This window comes from Python bivittatus, unplaced genomic scaffold (genome assembly GCF_059951505.1).
Source record: "Python bivittatus isolate LINGU-HERP-01145 unplaced genomic scaffold, Pbiv_v1 ctg000020_np1212, whole genome shotgun sequence".
Taxonomy (NCBI): domain Eukaryota; kingdom Metazoa; phylum Chordata; class Lepidosauria; order Squamata; family Pythonidae; genus Python; species Python bivittatus.
Window position 1 is genome coordinate 78772792 of NW_028277030.1, and position 12729 is coordinate 78785520.

Genomic DNA, 12729 nt, shown 5'->3' on the forward strand with positions numbered 1-12729 from the left:
CAATTTCAATAACATTTTATACATTTTAGCTATAACATGTTCATCATTTGTACGCAGTTCTGTTTCAAACTCCACTGACAGGTATATCCCTCTTCTACCAAATCTTCTCTTGATTTTATTTTACATTCTCTTGGAAAAAGTTCTAATATATCATAAATTAACCATTAATGTTTACTTATAATTTCTTGTCTATAAAATGCTTCTTGTGCTGAGACCCACAGAGGTGTTTTCAGGCACAACCTGGATTTGTATTTATTCCATATTCTCAAAATGGCCCATCTGACAATGATTTTTGAAATCTACATTAGCTTTATCATACCACAGATATCCATGGCACCCAAATTTCAGACCATGTCCTTCTAACGCCAATAGCCTTCTATTTCTAAGGAACACCCACTCTTTCATCCAAATTAAATAACAAGCAGCAAAGTATAATTTCAGATCTGGTAGACCCAATCCTCCTCTTTCCTTTGCATCTTGTACTACCTTATATTTAACTTGTGGTTTTTTTCCCCTGCCATATACATTTAGAGATATCCTTCTGCCATTGTTTAAATAGTATATCAGTTGTCAAAACAGGTCTTGTCTGAAAAAAAGAATAACATTCTAGGTAAAACATTCATCTTAATCACAGAAATTCTCCCCAACAGTGACAATTGTACTTTATCCCATCTTAACATCTTTTTAAACTTCATTCCATGTCTTAATATAATTATTTTGAAATAACATACAATTCATATTTGTTGTAGTGATACCCAAGTATTTTACCTTCTTCTCAATTTTAAAACCGATTTTATTCATCATTTCTAATTGATCTTGTATCTTCATGTTTTTTTGTTAACATATTTGTCTTCTGTTTGTTAATCTTGAAACCTGCTAATGCCCCAAATTCTTTTAATTTACTCATTAATATTTCAATTCCCTTTAAAAGATCTTTCAAAACCAACACCAAGTCATCTGCAAAAACCCTTAACTTATAAGTCTCTTTTTAATCTTTACACCCACAATCCTTTTGTCCTTACTTATGTCTCTATTCAATCTTTCAAGAAATAAAATAAACAGGGAAGGGACAATGGGCAGCCTTGTCTTGTTCCTTTTTGTATGTCACATGGTTTTGTTAGATCTCCATTAACAATTACTTGTGCTTTCTGTGAAGTATAAATCAATTTTACCCATTTTATAAAATCCTTTCCCAAAGAACTGGTAATGATGAGGAAAGAAGAAGATAGTAGTCTCCAGATTGCCTAGCAAAGAGTCCATTGTGAGCTGGCTGGCATCTATGGGCTAAGAGGCTGGCTGATTGCCATGGACCATGATGAAAGAGAGTTCCTTTTGAGAATGACTGGCCAGAATAACTAGTGCCAGAATCAGTCAGAAAAAGGAGAGCAGAGACATAAACACCTGGAGCATGTACCTCCCCTGAGTGTACTGAAAATTGGAGTTGGCTGAGCTTGTAAAACCATTGGCTGGCTACTTACGTCATCAGCCCAGTCAACCCCTTCAGCTTTGTCCACTTAAGGAAGAAAGGTTGCAAGGTTGTTTAAGAGTCTAAAAAAGCCAGAAGCATCAGAAAAATCCTTGGATGATTCAGTTCTTTGATCTGTTTCTATGGCATGATTAGATGGAAGCATCATTAATTCATTTTGTCAAAAAACTACCCAGGTTTAGAGAACAGAGCTTGCCCGTTTATGTCTGACTCCACTTTGGGTACCTTTGGGTACTTGAAAAATGCTATCATGGCTACCCCTTCTTGTCTTTTCTCAAGCTAAACTTACTTGGTTGCCTCAGTCTTTCCTAGTAATCCTTTTTGATGCCTCTTTTGGGGGGGGCATCTTTTTCAATTTCTCAAAATATTTCCAAATAAGTACTGCTAAGAAGTGGTCAGAATACTCAAGATACAGCCTGAATGATACATAGTATTACAGAACTATTATTTCCCAAGGTCCAGAAGCTCTACTTCTATTGATGAAGGATTAAGATGGCTTTGAAACACACATTTAAGCTTCTCCCCCAGCAAGCTGGACTGGACACACTCCACAGATTCACAAGAATCCAGGAACTTCTGATAAGGTTTTTTATTGTAGAAGAGCACAGAGGCCATTATGAAGAAATTCCAGTGACTGTTGTGCATCAGAAGACAGATGTTCATATAGTGGACTCAATGTCCAGGTTTTGTGTCTCCTTCTCCCACCTTTGCTATATAATTCACACCTCTGATGGTGTGAAAATTAATTCTCACACCTACTATTACAAAGGCAGATGTTCCTTGACCTGTACTTTTCCTAAGTTAAGAAATTTACATTTGTCTTTTTATACATTAACTCTATTAATGAACTTTAAATCATTTTGAATTTTACTGCTATCTTTTTAGAGAATTAGCTATCCTAACCTGTTACATGCCATCTGCATATTTCATAACTATTTCCTCCCTCCCTTTACTGATTGATTGATGATTGCTATATCCTAAGTTATCTCAAGTGATTCCCAACAGTTAACAATATAAACATGAGTAAAATACATAAAACCTATTTTAAAAAACAACAACACAATCCAGTGTCTGAAATCCAGAGTCCAAACTACAAGTGTTAGGATAACAATCCTTACAAATTAAAAGCTCTGCCATATAAATCAGCTTTTACCACTTTCCTAAACACAAGCATGAAGGACACCATTCAAATAAAACAGAGTAACCACACACACACAAACACACAAATTGTTTTTTGCACTTTCCAGACCTTGCATATGGAAGTAACCTCTACATCCCTTCCAAAAACCAAGTGGATAAGACAGGTTGGTTCTACTCGACAGAGATGGTCCTCAAGATACCTGGGAGCCAAACCATGTAGGGCTTGATAGGTTGTGCTCAGAAACCTATTGGAACCCAATGCAGCAATACTGGTATTACATGGCTGTAACAGTTCGCACACATCAGCTGGCGGGCAGGTTGCATTCTACACCAACTGCAGCTTGCAGATGGTCTTCAAAGGCACCTCTGTATAGAAGCACACTGCAGTAGCTTATCCTTAAGTGATGAGACTGTGAATGACCATTGCCAGGGTTTTCCACTTCAGAAAGGGCCATAACTGGTGCACCAGCTAAAGCTGGCAAAGGCTACCCTGGCTACTTACCTATCAGTCCAGGAGAACTTCTAATTTACAGGCCTGTTCTTTCAGAAGCATCTCTGTCCTGCAGGGATTCAGCTTCTGCCTATTTCTTCCCATCTAGTCACAGTCTTCTAGTATCAGCTCAAGGCTTCCACCATATCTCTAGCTCAGCCTGAGGTCAAGACAGATACCCAAATGTTATCAGTATTCTGATGATACCTCACCTCAAACTGGCATATGTTCTTTTCCAGCAGCTTCATGAAGATGTTGAAAAGTAGGGGAGAAAAAGCCCTGTGATAACCTTCACCCAAGGGGATGACCTCTCCTCCCCTTCCCATCCCAACAACTGGAACCACTCACTCAGAACCACTGTAATATAGTGTCCCACACCAACAACTCTCACAGGCTTTCCAGAAGGATGCCATATTTAATGGACCTGAAGGCTGCTGAATGGTCCAAAGCTCAGGATGGACACTCTCTCTATATCCAGCAGAATGACCAATACCATTTTCATCCAACTTCCAGAACTGAACCCTGACTAAAAGGGATCCAGACAATCCACTTCATCTACAGTGCTTGCAATTGCAGCCTCACAGTTTTCTCAGACCTTGTTAAATGTGCTCTCCCAGGCACCAAAAGGTTGTCTAACCTTAGCATATAAAAATAGAAAATCATTTAAAAAAAAATCCTTGTTTTCTTTCTTCATGCAGTTATTACTTGGAAATATGTATAATACTATAAATAATATAATACTGTATGGTACATACAGTATAATGCTATATATTAATATAAATATATCAATTACACATGTTTCCTTGGGCAGGGGAAGGTCTGTTACCAGATGGGTAAGTGACTTTCACATGCAGAAAGGCATTCAGGCAATTATTCCTTCCACACTGTATCCAAGCTAGAAAACTAGCTGGTTATTTTTACATTAATTTAGGGAAAAGTGAATTATGTCTGTTAGAATTAAGCTATCCATATTGTAGTCATTTTTATTCTCTCTTCCAGTAACTGCTCACTTGTGATTTCCTAATATAAATGTGATCATTAAGTTGTGTCCTGAGACAAATAATGTGCCTCAATTTATTTCAAGTGAAGTCATTTTTAAAAAGTGGAAAAAGAGGCTAGTTAAATAAAAAATGGAAAAAGCAGAAGACACTGAAGGAGCCACCGATGGGAGAGTGGTAATGCATGTCAGACACACCTGATACTTCTAAAATTAGGTTCAAAATAGCAATGAGATAGACTGCGAAAATCCTGAGGACTGTTAACCCCTAGTGGTCATCTGAATTATTGCGGTCCAGATCTGGTTGCCCTTTACCTATGGAGATCAGAATCATGCAAGCAATGGTATTCCCTGTGACATTCTATGGAAACAAAAGTTGGATTTTTAAGAAGCAGGCTAGGAAGAGTATGGACACTTTTGACATTTGATGTTGGAGAAGACTCTTGAGAATACCATGGACAAGCAAGAAAACAAACCAATGGATCATTAAACAAATCAACCCAGAGTTCTCACTCAAGGCACAAATGACCAGGCTCAGATTATCCAACTTCAGAAATAATACACAAAGACCCAGATCCCTGGAAAAGGCTCTAATGTTGGGAAAGGTGGAAGGAAAGAGGAAAAAGAGGACAAGCAGCAGTAAGGTGGACAGACTCAGTTACAGTGGTGATGAGTGCACTGTTGGAACACCTGAAAGACCAGGTTAAGGATAGATCATCATGGAGAAAATCTATGTGGTTACTAGAAGCTGAAAACAACTTGATGGCACATAATCAATCAATCAATCAATCAATCAATTACAACTACCAGAATTCCCCATTCCTGGCTATGCTGACAGGGGCTGCTGGGGGTTAAGGGTCAAATGGAATGGCTCAGAGGACTGCATACAGCAGAATGTATAATCAGACACTGTTATTTTTTTCTACTTCTGATGATTAAGTCTGTGTGCCAATTTTTATCTAGATAAAATAGCACCGACCTCATTGTGGGGAGTTCTTTTGGCTATGATTGAACACACCACAGGTTGAATGAAAGCTTTACACAACAATTTATTACATTTCACACATTCCCCAATCCAAAACTTTTTCCTTGGCTGGACATGGTTAATTTCATGTCCTGAAATTTCTAATGAGCTGGTCTGTCCTTGCAACCAGGTCTTTGGGCTCTGGCTTACTCAGTCCTTTTTTGTCTGTTCAAGTTCTTACAGATTAAAGAGCCTGTAAGGTTCTTGCAGGTTAAAGTGGCATGCCACCCTTGCCTTCCTTCAGAATTTCTTACATACGTTGGAGATTTTTGCGGCCTAACTTGATTGCTCCTTATGTGTATCAAGCTGCACAGCTGGGTTGCTGCCAAGCTCCAGGCCAAAGTTCAAGCTGAGCCCTAATCAAGTTCTAAGGTCAGTTTGGGAGCTCTAAGAAGGGATCAGTTAGAGTTAGGGGCTGCTTACTAAGGCTTGTGGTCCTGGCAGCCAGATGTAAGACCTGTTTTTTGCCTGTTGCTGCTGAAGTTGCCCAACATCACTTCTCAACTCCTCCTCCAATTACAGTCTTTCCTTCTTGTCCTGTTCTCCCTCTCCCCCTACACACACACACAGGTTAGCTTTCCCTTTTTTACATTGAGGGCATGGGTGGGGCATGGTGGGCTAAACCGGCTGGCTATGGAGTTTGCCCATCCTTGTGCCTAAACTAGCCTTCTGTGGACACTGTTATGCTCATCAAAGAACTAGGCGTGGTCAGCCAGCTGGTAGAGATGCCTTTGAGATCAGTCTGTGCTGGTCAGTCTGCCTCTCTCAGCAGGCTGAGGAAATTGAGCACTTCCCTGGATTTCTTGACAGAGCCAGTCATTCGCATGTCCCTTTTTCCAGTGAGCTTGGCTTCAGGAAGGCTCTTTTACCTGCAGCAGCCAGGGCAATCAGGCAGTTTCAGAGCTGCCTCTTCCAAGAGGAGTGGGGCACTTTCAACCATAGTCCTCTTTCTTGCACACTCATCCAAGGCAGCAATATCAGTAGGCTCAAGGAGAGTCCTAAAGTTTGATGAATAATACATATCCACATGCAAACACACAAACGCATCCATATGTGTATGGGGAAAGAGGGGGGACGTTTAATGACAAATGCATTAACAGGTAGCTTTGTGTATTTATTTGAATAGTGAAGAAAAAATACTAGAGGACAGGAGGGGAAAATACATCTAATGAGGACTGAGCATACACTGGAGTTGGAATGTTTTATAATTTGCCATTTTGGACACAATTCAAAATTTGTAAAATAAGTTGCATATTTTAATGTAGGATGGGCAACTCTAGCAATTCATTTGTGGCCCACCCAGCATCCTAAGATCATGCTGCTGAAATTCAGCATCAACATGACTAAATTTCCATGGTGCAAAAACACTTATTTATTAGAATGATATCCTGCCTTTTTTTCTAGAAGTTCAAGGTTGAACTTGTTTAGAAGCTCAAGTTTCTCCCCTTTTTTTTCAAAATTTGTCAGGAATGGGAATGGGAAGAAGCAAGCAATTCTGATTCCTATCTGTAAAATTCTCAAAAATAAACTTAAACTGTCAATCCCTTCTTGTTTTTTGTTACCAGATTTCTGTAACCCTCCAGGACAGAAGATGGGTTTACAGCCTCCTTATGAGTTGTCCGCCTCTTCTTAAAATCTAAGCAATTTAAGGGCTCCAGTATATATGCCTGCCTGGGCCTCAAGTTCATCTTGAGCAGGATTTCAGCAGCTGTTTCTAATCCTGGCCATGGTGTGATGTCCTGTGATGGCCAAGTTGACTCTCTAAATGCAGCCATAACCTCCTGAGACCCTGGCCATCTTATATGAGATCTTGCATGAAATAACCACAATCTCATCTTGCCGACATAGTGTTCTCTGAATACCCCAGAGGAGATTCAGCCACTAAAGAGCCTTCGCTTGGTTATGAGAATCTTATCCAAGACTGAATCAAACCAGGGAGGCACTGATTTCACTAAAACCAAAGATGAAGTCATATTTTCACCAGGGAATAAAAACAAATTAGTTTTCATAATGCAGATAGCCTTGAGGAACAATTGTTTCCCAAAACACCAAGTTTACCCTGTAGAGTGGGCATTTTAATACACTATTTTATTTTTGTGTGAAATGCATTCCCCAATGAAGTTTTGCAAAACTTACATAGTCATTTTGGAGGCATTAAGTGAAATATTTCCTCCCAGTTTGTCCGATTTAAAACTTCTTTTTAAAAGTTCATTAAGTTTGAATACTTTCAGGCTTTTGGTACTATTGTTGCTGATCTTATTTTATATGTGTCATAATTTCTGTTCAGCACTGGCTATTTTTATTTAACAATTTTACCTTTCATTGTATAGGACCCCCTAAGATTTAAAGTTAATGAGTGGCATAAAAGTAGTGTTAATAAATGACTAACAAATAAAACCATTAGCCATTGTGTAGAAGTGTGTTTTATGGACACTGTTACTGCTGTGTTAAGGCTTACATTGTTGAATTAATGAAAAGAACCTCTGATTTTCAGCTTGAAGTGCAGTCAACATCACAACCTTCTACATTCAATTTGTGTTAAAAACCAGAGGGAATTTTCATGATGAAACAATTGAACTGTAAAACTTCTTTTTCTTATGAATGGAGAGAAGAAACAGCTCCTAATTACTTTAGCACACATTGGGTCAACTTCTCACTCAACACCAACTCTTTGGAGATAATTGTGTTAGCAAGCTTTTACTGAGCAAGTAACAAGTATTTTTGTTGGTGTTAATAATTAAGAAGTGTAGCATAATCTGAAATATTCAACTGTAATCATAAATATGTACATTAAAAAAAAAACTAGTGAGAAACAAAATCGTAACTGCCAACATTGGCCTGAACTTGCTTGCAAGAGTTCTTCCCTAGGAGGGGAATTTATGCATGTATAACTTCAAAGAGCAGTGCAACAAAAAAGTAATAGAACTCTTTTAGGATTAAGTATATGAAAACTCTATCAAAGAGAAGATCTGACTATCTGTCTTTGGAAAGTTTAAGAAGAGGGAAAAACCCAGTATCTCCATTCGCATACTGATAACTTGAATGTATAAAGGTACTTTGAATTTATGCTGGAAATGTGAATAACATGAAGGGACATTTTATCATGTATAGTGGATGTGTAAAAAAGCCAAAAAAAATTGGATTCAAATACATACACTAATTCAGAAGATTTTAAAGACTAGTGTACAATTGAAACCGGAGGCTTTTGGGATTAATGGACAACTAGAAAAAAACCATGGAACTTTGTTTTTATATATGACAACTGCAGTGAGATTACTATATGCTCAAAAGTGGAAGAGAAATAGAAGAATGATTGGTAAAGATGATGAAACTTGCAGATGGCTAAATTGACTTCCTTGATTAGAGAAGAAAACAATGTCTACATTTATGGCTGACTGGAAACCCCTTATAGACTTTTTGCATGAAACAGGAAACAAATGCACTTATGGTTTGATTATTAGAAAAAAATTAGATAATAGAAAAAAGTGAGTTACTTTTGTAATCATAGAATAAGAGATAACTTTGTAATCATACTTCTATTTGCTGCAAAGGAAATTCTATTTTTTTTTCCTACTTTTTCTCTCTATACTTTTGTGTTTTTTCCTTTTTTTCTCTTTTTCTTTCTTTGTTTTTCTTTATTCTGTATTAGTGTTTGTTAGTTTTTATTTTCTCTTTAAAACTTTTAATAAAATTTATATAAATAAAACATATTGATAACTTGGTTCACCTCCCAGACTTATGTGATGAAGTTTTACATGATCCATGCCTTATGAGGGATGAAATGGTTCCAGGACCCTCTTAGGAGGTGGAGTGAATCAAAGTTGTTCATCCACATGTTATTGGTCAATATGCATTGGTGTCATGTTTTCTCCTGTTTCAAAAGACCCTGAATTCTGACACAGCACACTGACATTCAGAATGTTTGTTCTCTTGTTGCTTTGGCTGTTGAATGGAGATCAGGTTTTGCCTTGGTCTTGAAAAGAAGTTAGTGAATACCCTGGAGTGCCTCCAGTAATACTCTGGAGTACCTCCAGTTGAGACTAGAACTGAACTGAATCATTCTATTCCTCCAGGACCAGAAACTCACTCTCGGTCTATTATGCTTCTTCCTAAAGGAGTCAAAAAGCTTAAAAGGGAAGACTTTACTTTGGAATTTAGCATTCCTCCTACTCCTATAGTTTAGACACAAAAATCAAAATATTAACTCATCTGTACAAAATGGTAAAAGAACTGATTTCCTGTTCTGTTAGAAAAACTGCCAAAACATCTTTTCCCTATTTTGTCAAAGTTCTATTTTTCCTAGTTATCACCAAACAGCAGTGCAAGATCTCTGCTAGGGTTAAAGTTTAATACACTTTTGAGCTGCAATCAACAGGAATGTTAATTTAACTGGATCAATCTCTGTGGATAAAAGATGCATACATTCTTCATTTGGAATCTATTTGAACACATTAAGAATTGTGGACTTTGGGGACATGGGCACTGACTTGAAAGATTATTAAGCAACATTTGAAGGAGAAATCTGTACTTGATCTAAAGCACAGGATTGCCAATATGTCTTGTTTATGAACATTTTGATTTGATTTTTTTTCAACAATGTGCAAGGAAGAAAACTTTCCGACAACATGGCTAAATTTTCAAACAATATGGTTATTTTTTTCTTTTGTTTATAATATGATTTTCCAGGCCCTGGAAATTATTATGCTTATTAATTTTGATGGTACATTCTATTGCAAATATATTTCCAAATGTATATACTTTTCTTCTGTTCATTAGTTTAAATATGCACATTCCTGTAGTGGGTGCTTTTTTTGAGAAAGGACTTGTTGACCGAAATTATTTAGGAGAAGATTCTAGGCATAGGGTCTTTGTATAAAAAATATTGTCTCCAAGAAAGAATGGGAAACTACTGTATGTGATAATGGCAAATTTCAAAGAGTTAACTGACTGCAAAGTATGAGTTTTAAGAACAAATCGGCTACATATTACTAGTAAATTTTCTTCTCCATTATTTTGTTCCTACCTATCAGAATTGGCTGATGTATGTGTGTATATATCTATATCTATATATCCAGATATACATACACACACACACACACACACACACACACATATATATATATATATATATATATAAATTTATTCATCAAATTTGTCACCACCCATCTCGTGAAATGACTCTCTCTCTCTCTCTCTCTCTCTCTCTCTATATATATATATACATATATACTGTATATATATATGTATTTCCCATTTTGCCTTGGTCAACTTTAAAATTTACAAGATGGTTGGTCTAGTGGTGCTGGTTGTGGTGGTTGTTTATTTTACCCTTCTGCTCAGAGGAAACTGTTCTGTCAGGCTTCATATTTGCCCATAGATGCCAGCTTAGTGTGGTGTTTGTCCTCCCCAATATAATGGGGAATGACAGGGTTTCTTGGGTGGTGCAGGATCCAAGATTCTATATCTGAATCCACCAGGATTCTGAATCGACCAGGATTCAACTCAGGGCTTCCTGGATCAAGGGGTTGGCACTGCTGAGGTTGAAACTGGCTTCCAGTCCAGCACCTTTTCTTGGCTCAACTAACTTGACTGGTCCTCCATTAATGATTCAGAATCTGAATCAAGGCAGCTGCTTGAGAGTGGAGTCATGTTCCTAAATACGTTTTTCCTTTCTTCTCAAAACTGAACCCTCATGGCCAAATCTCTATTTCAGGTTTTTGCAGATACTAGCCAGATGTCCAGACTGGGCAGTGAACATCGGCAAGTTCCCTGCGTACTATTACTATAAGTTGTTAATTAATAATTCACTCAAATAGAAAAGCCTGGGGGAGGGGAGTGGGCAGGTATCAATGTGGCCATCAACATTCATTTACTTTTTGGAACCATCTCTAAAATGTAGGAAGTACTGGCAACACACCAGATTTCACACTGTATCTCTACACAAATTTATTCAGAACATATTCCTTACATATCCTCTGTATGGGGGATCCATCTTTTATTTTTCCACTGAGGTCTGAAAGCCATTACATACAGTTTCTTCCACTGTAAGATACATTTGGATCCCAGCTGTTTGAGTGCTCTGCAGTATACCCACCATCTCTTTTTCTGGTGACATGAATGGGGAAAGTACAGGAAGGAAGGTTAGAGACTTGGCATATCCCTTGTAAATCACTTTCTCTATTTATGCATGTGCAAGTAAAAACTCTAATTCATTGGGCTAGATTGAAATAAAACTTTGAAAATATTACAACTGATTGTTACAGCTGGGATCCAAATGTCTCTGCTACTTTCTCCTTGCAGTGGAAGAAACTCTGTGTAATGGCTTTCAGACCTCAGTGGAAAAATAAAAGATGGATCCCTCATACAGAGGATATGTAAGGAACATGTTTTGAATAAGTTTGTGTACAGATACACTATAAAATCTGGTGTGTTGCCAGTATAAATTTTTTAATTTATATACTGCCTAACTTCCAATGACTCTTGGTGGCTAAAAAGGTTAAAAGCATTAAAGGGGAAAAAAGGACCATAATACATGAAAATAAAGGCGTAAAAGATGGCAAAGATGATTAAACTGGACAAGAACTAAAACAAAAAAAGAAAAAGAAAAACCCAGATCCATACCACCCAAAGGGGGCCCCAATCATCCTTGCCAAAGGCCTGGGTGAAATTTTTTGTAGAACTACAGTTATGGGAAATGATCTAAATGCATAAATAAACTAATTTATAGTCTGAAATAATTCAAACCAGTGATCTTTTTATATGAAGAGAATTGTGAAAATATTCAAGAAATGTGGAACACAACATCCAGCTGTTCCTCTGATTCAGCTCTTCTTTAGCAACATTAATTCTGAGCAAACAAAATGAAATAGCAATTGGCAATTTAAAAAGGGCAGTTCAAAGTCCCCAGATCCATAATAACAATATCAGAAGTACAAAAATGCATTCACCACACTATTGACATTAAGGCATATATCAACTCAGATATCTGATTACTTTTAACCAGATGACCCTGATGTGATATAATTATTTTTCAGTTTTCCAGCATGTAATCTCCCAGCAAAAGAGTCCAGTCTGTCTTGTCTTTTCTTTAAATGATGACTCTCCCTCTACAAAGTAAAGAAAATTCAATGTTTCCTGCTGAGCAAGCAAAGGCTGGTGCATAGAATGTAGGATTAAGCCACCAGATATGCAAAAGTTTGTGCAGCTGCTAGTTGACTGAATTTTTGCAGCACAGATTTGGGAACCCTGCTGCAGTAGGAATATAAATCACCCAGTTTCAAGGCAGAGAGCTCATTCAGTGAGCAAAGAGGAAGGTCTAATAGGAGTTTGCCAGTGGAATTCAATGGGAGTCATAGATAAAGAGAATGACCAGAGAGCCATGTGTTCTATAGGACTTGTGCTCAATGTATTGAATGAAAAAGTCTTGAATAACTGCTGATTGAAAAGAAAAGAATGTGTGCTAAGAGTTGCTGATTGCCCACAGTGGGTGATTGACTGATTACTTCTTGTTAAGATAGTACAAGCCTTTGCAGGAAACTGAAGAAGGAATATAAGGCAGTCAGTTTCCAGGGATGAAGTCAGAGAATAAGTAA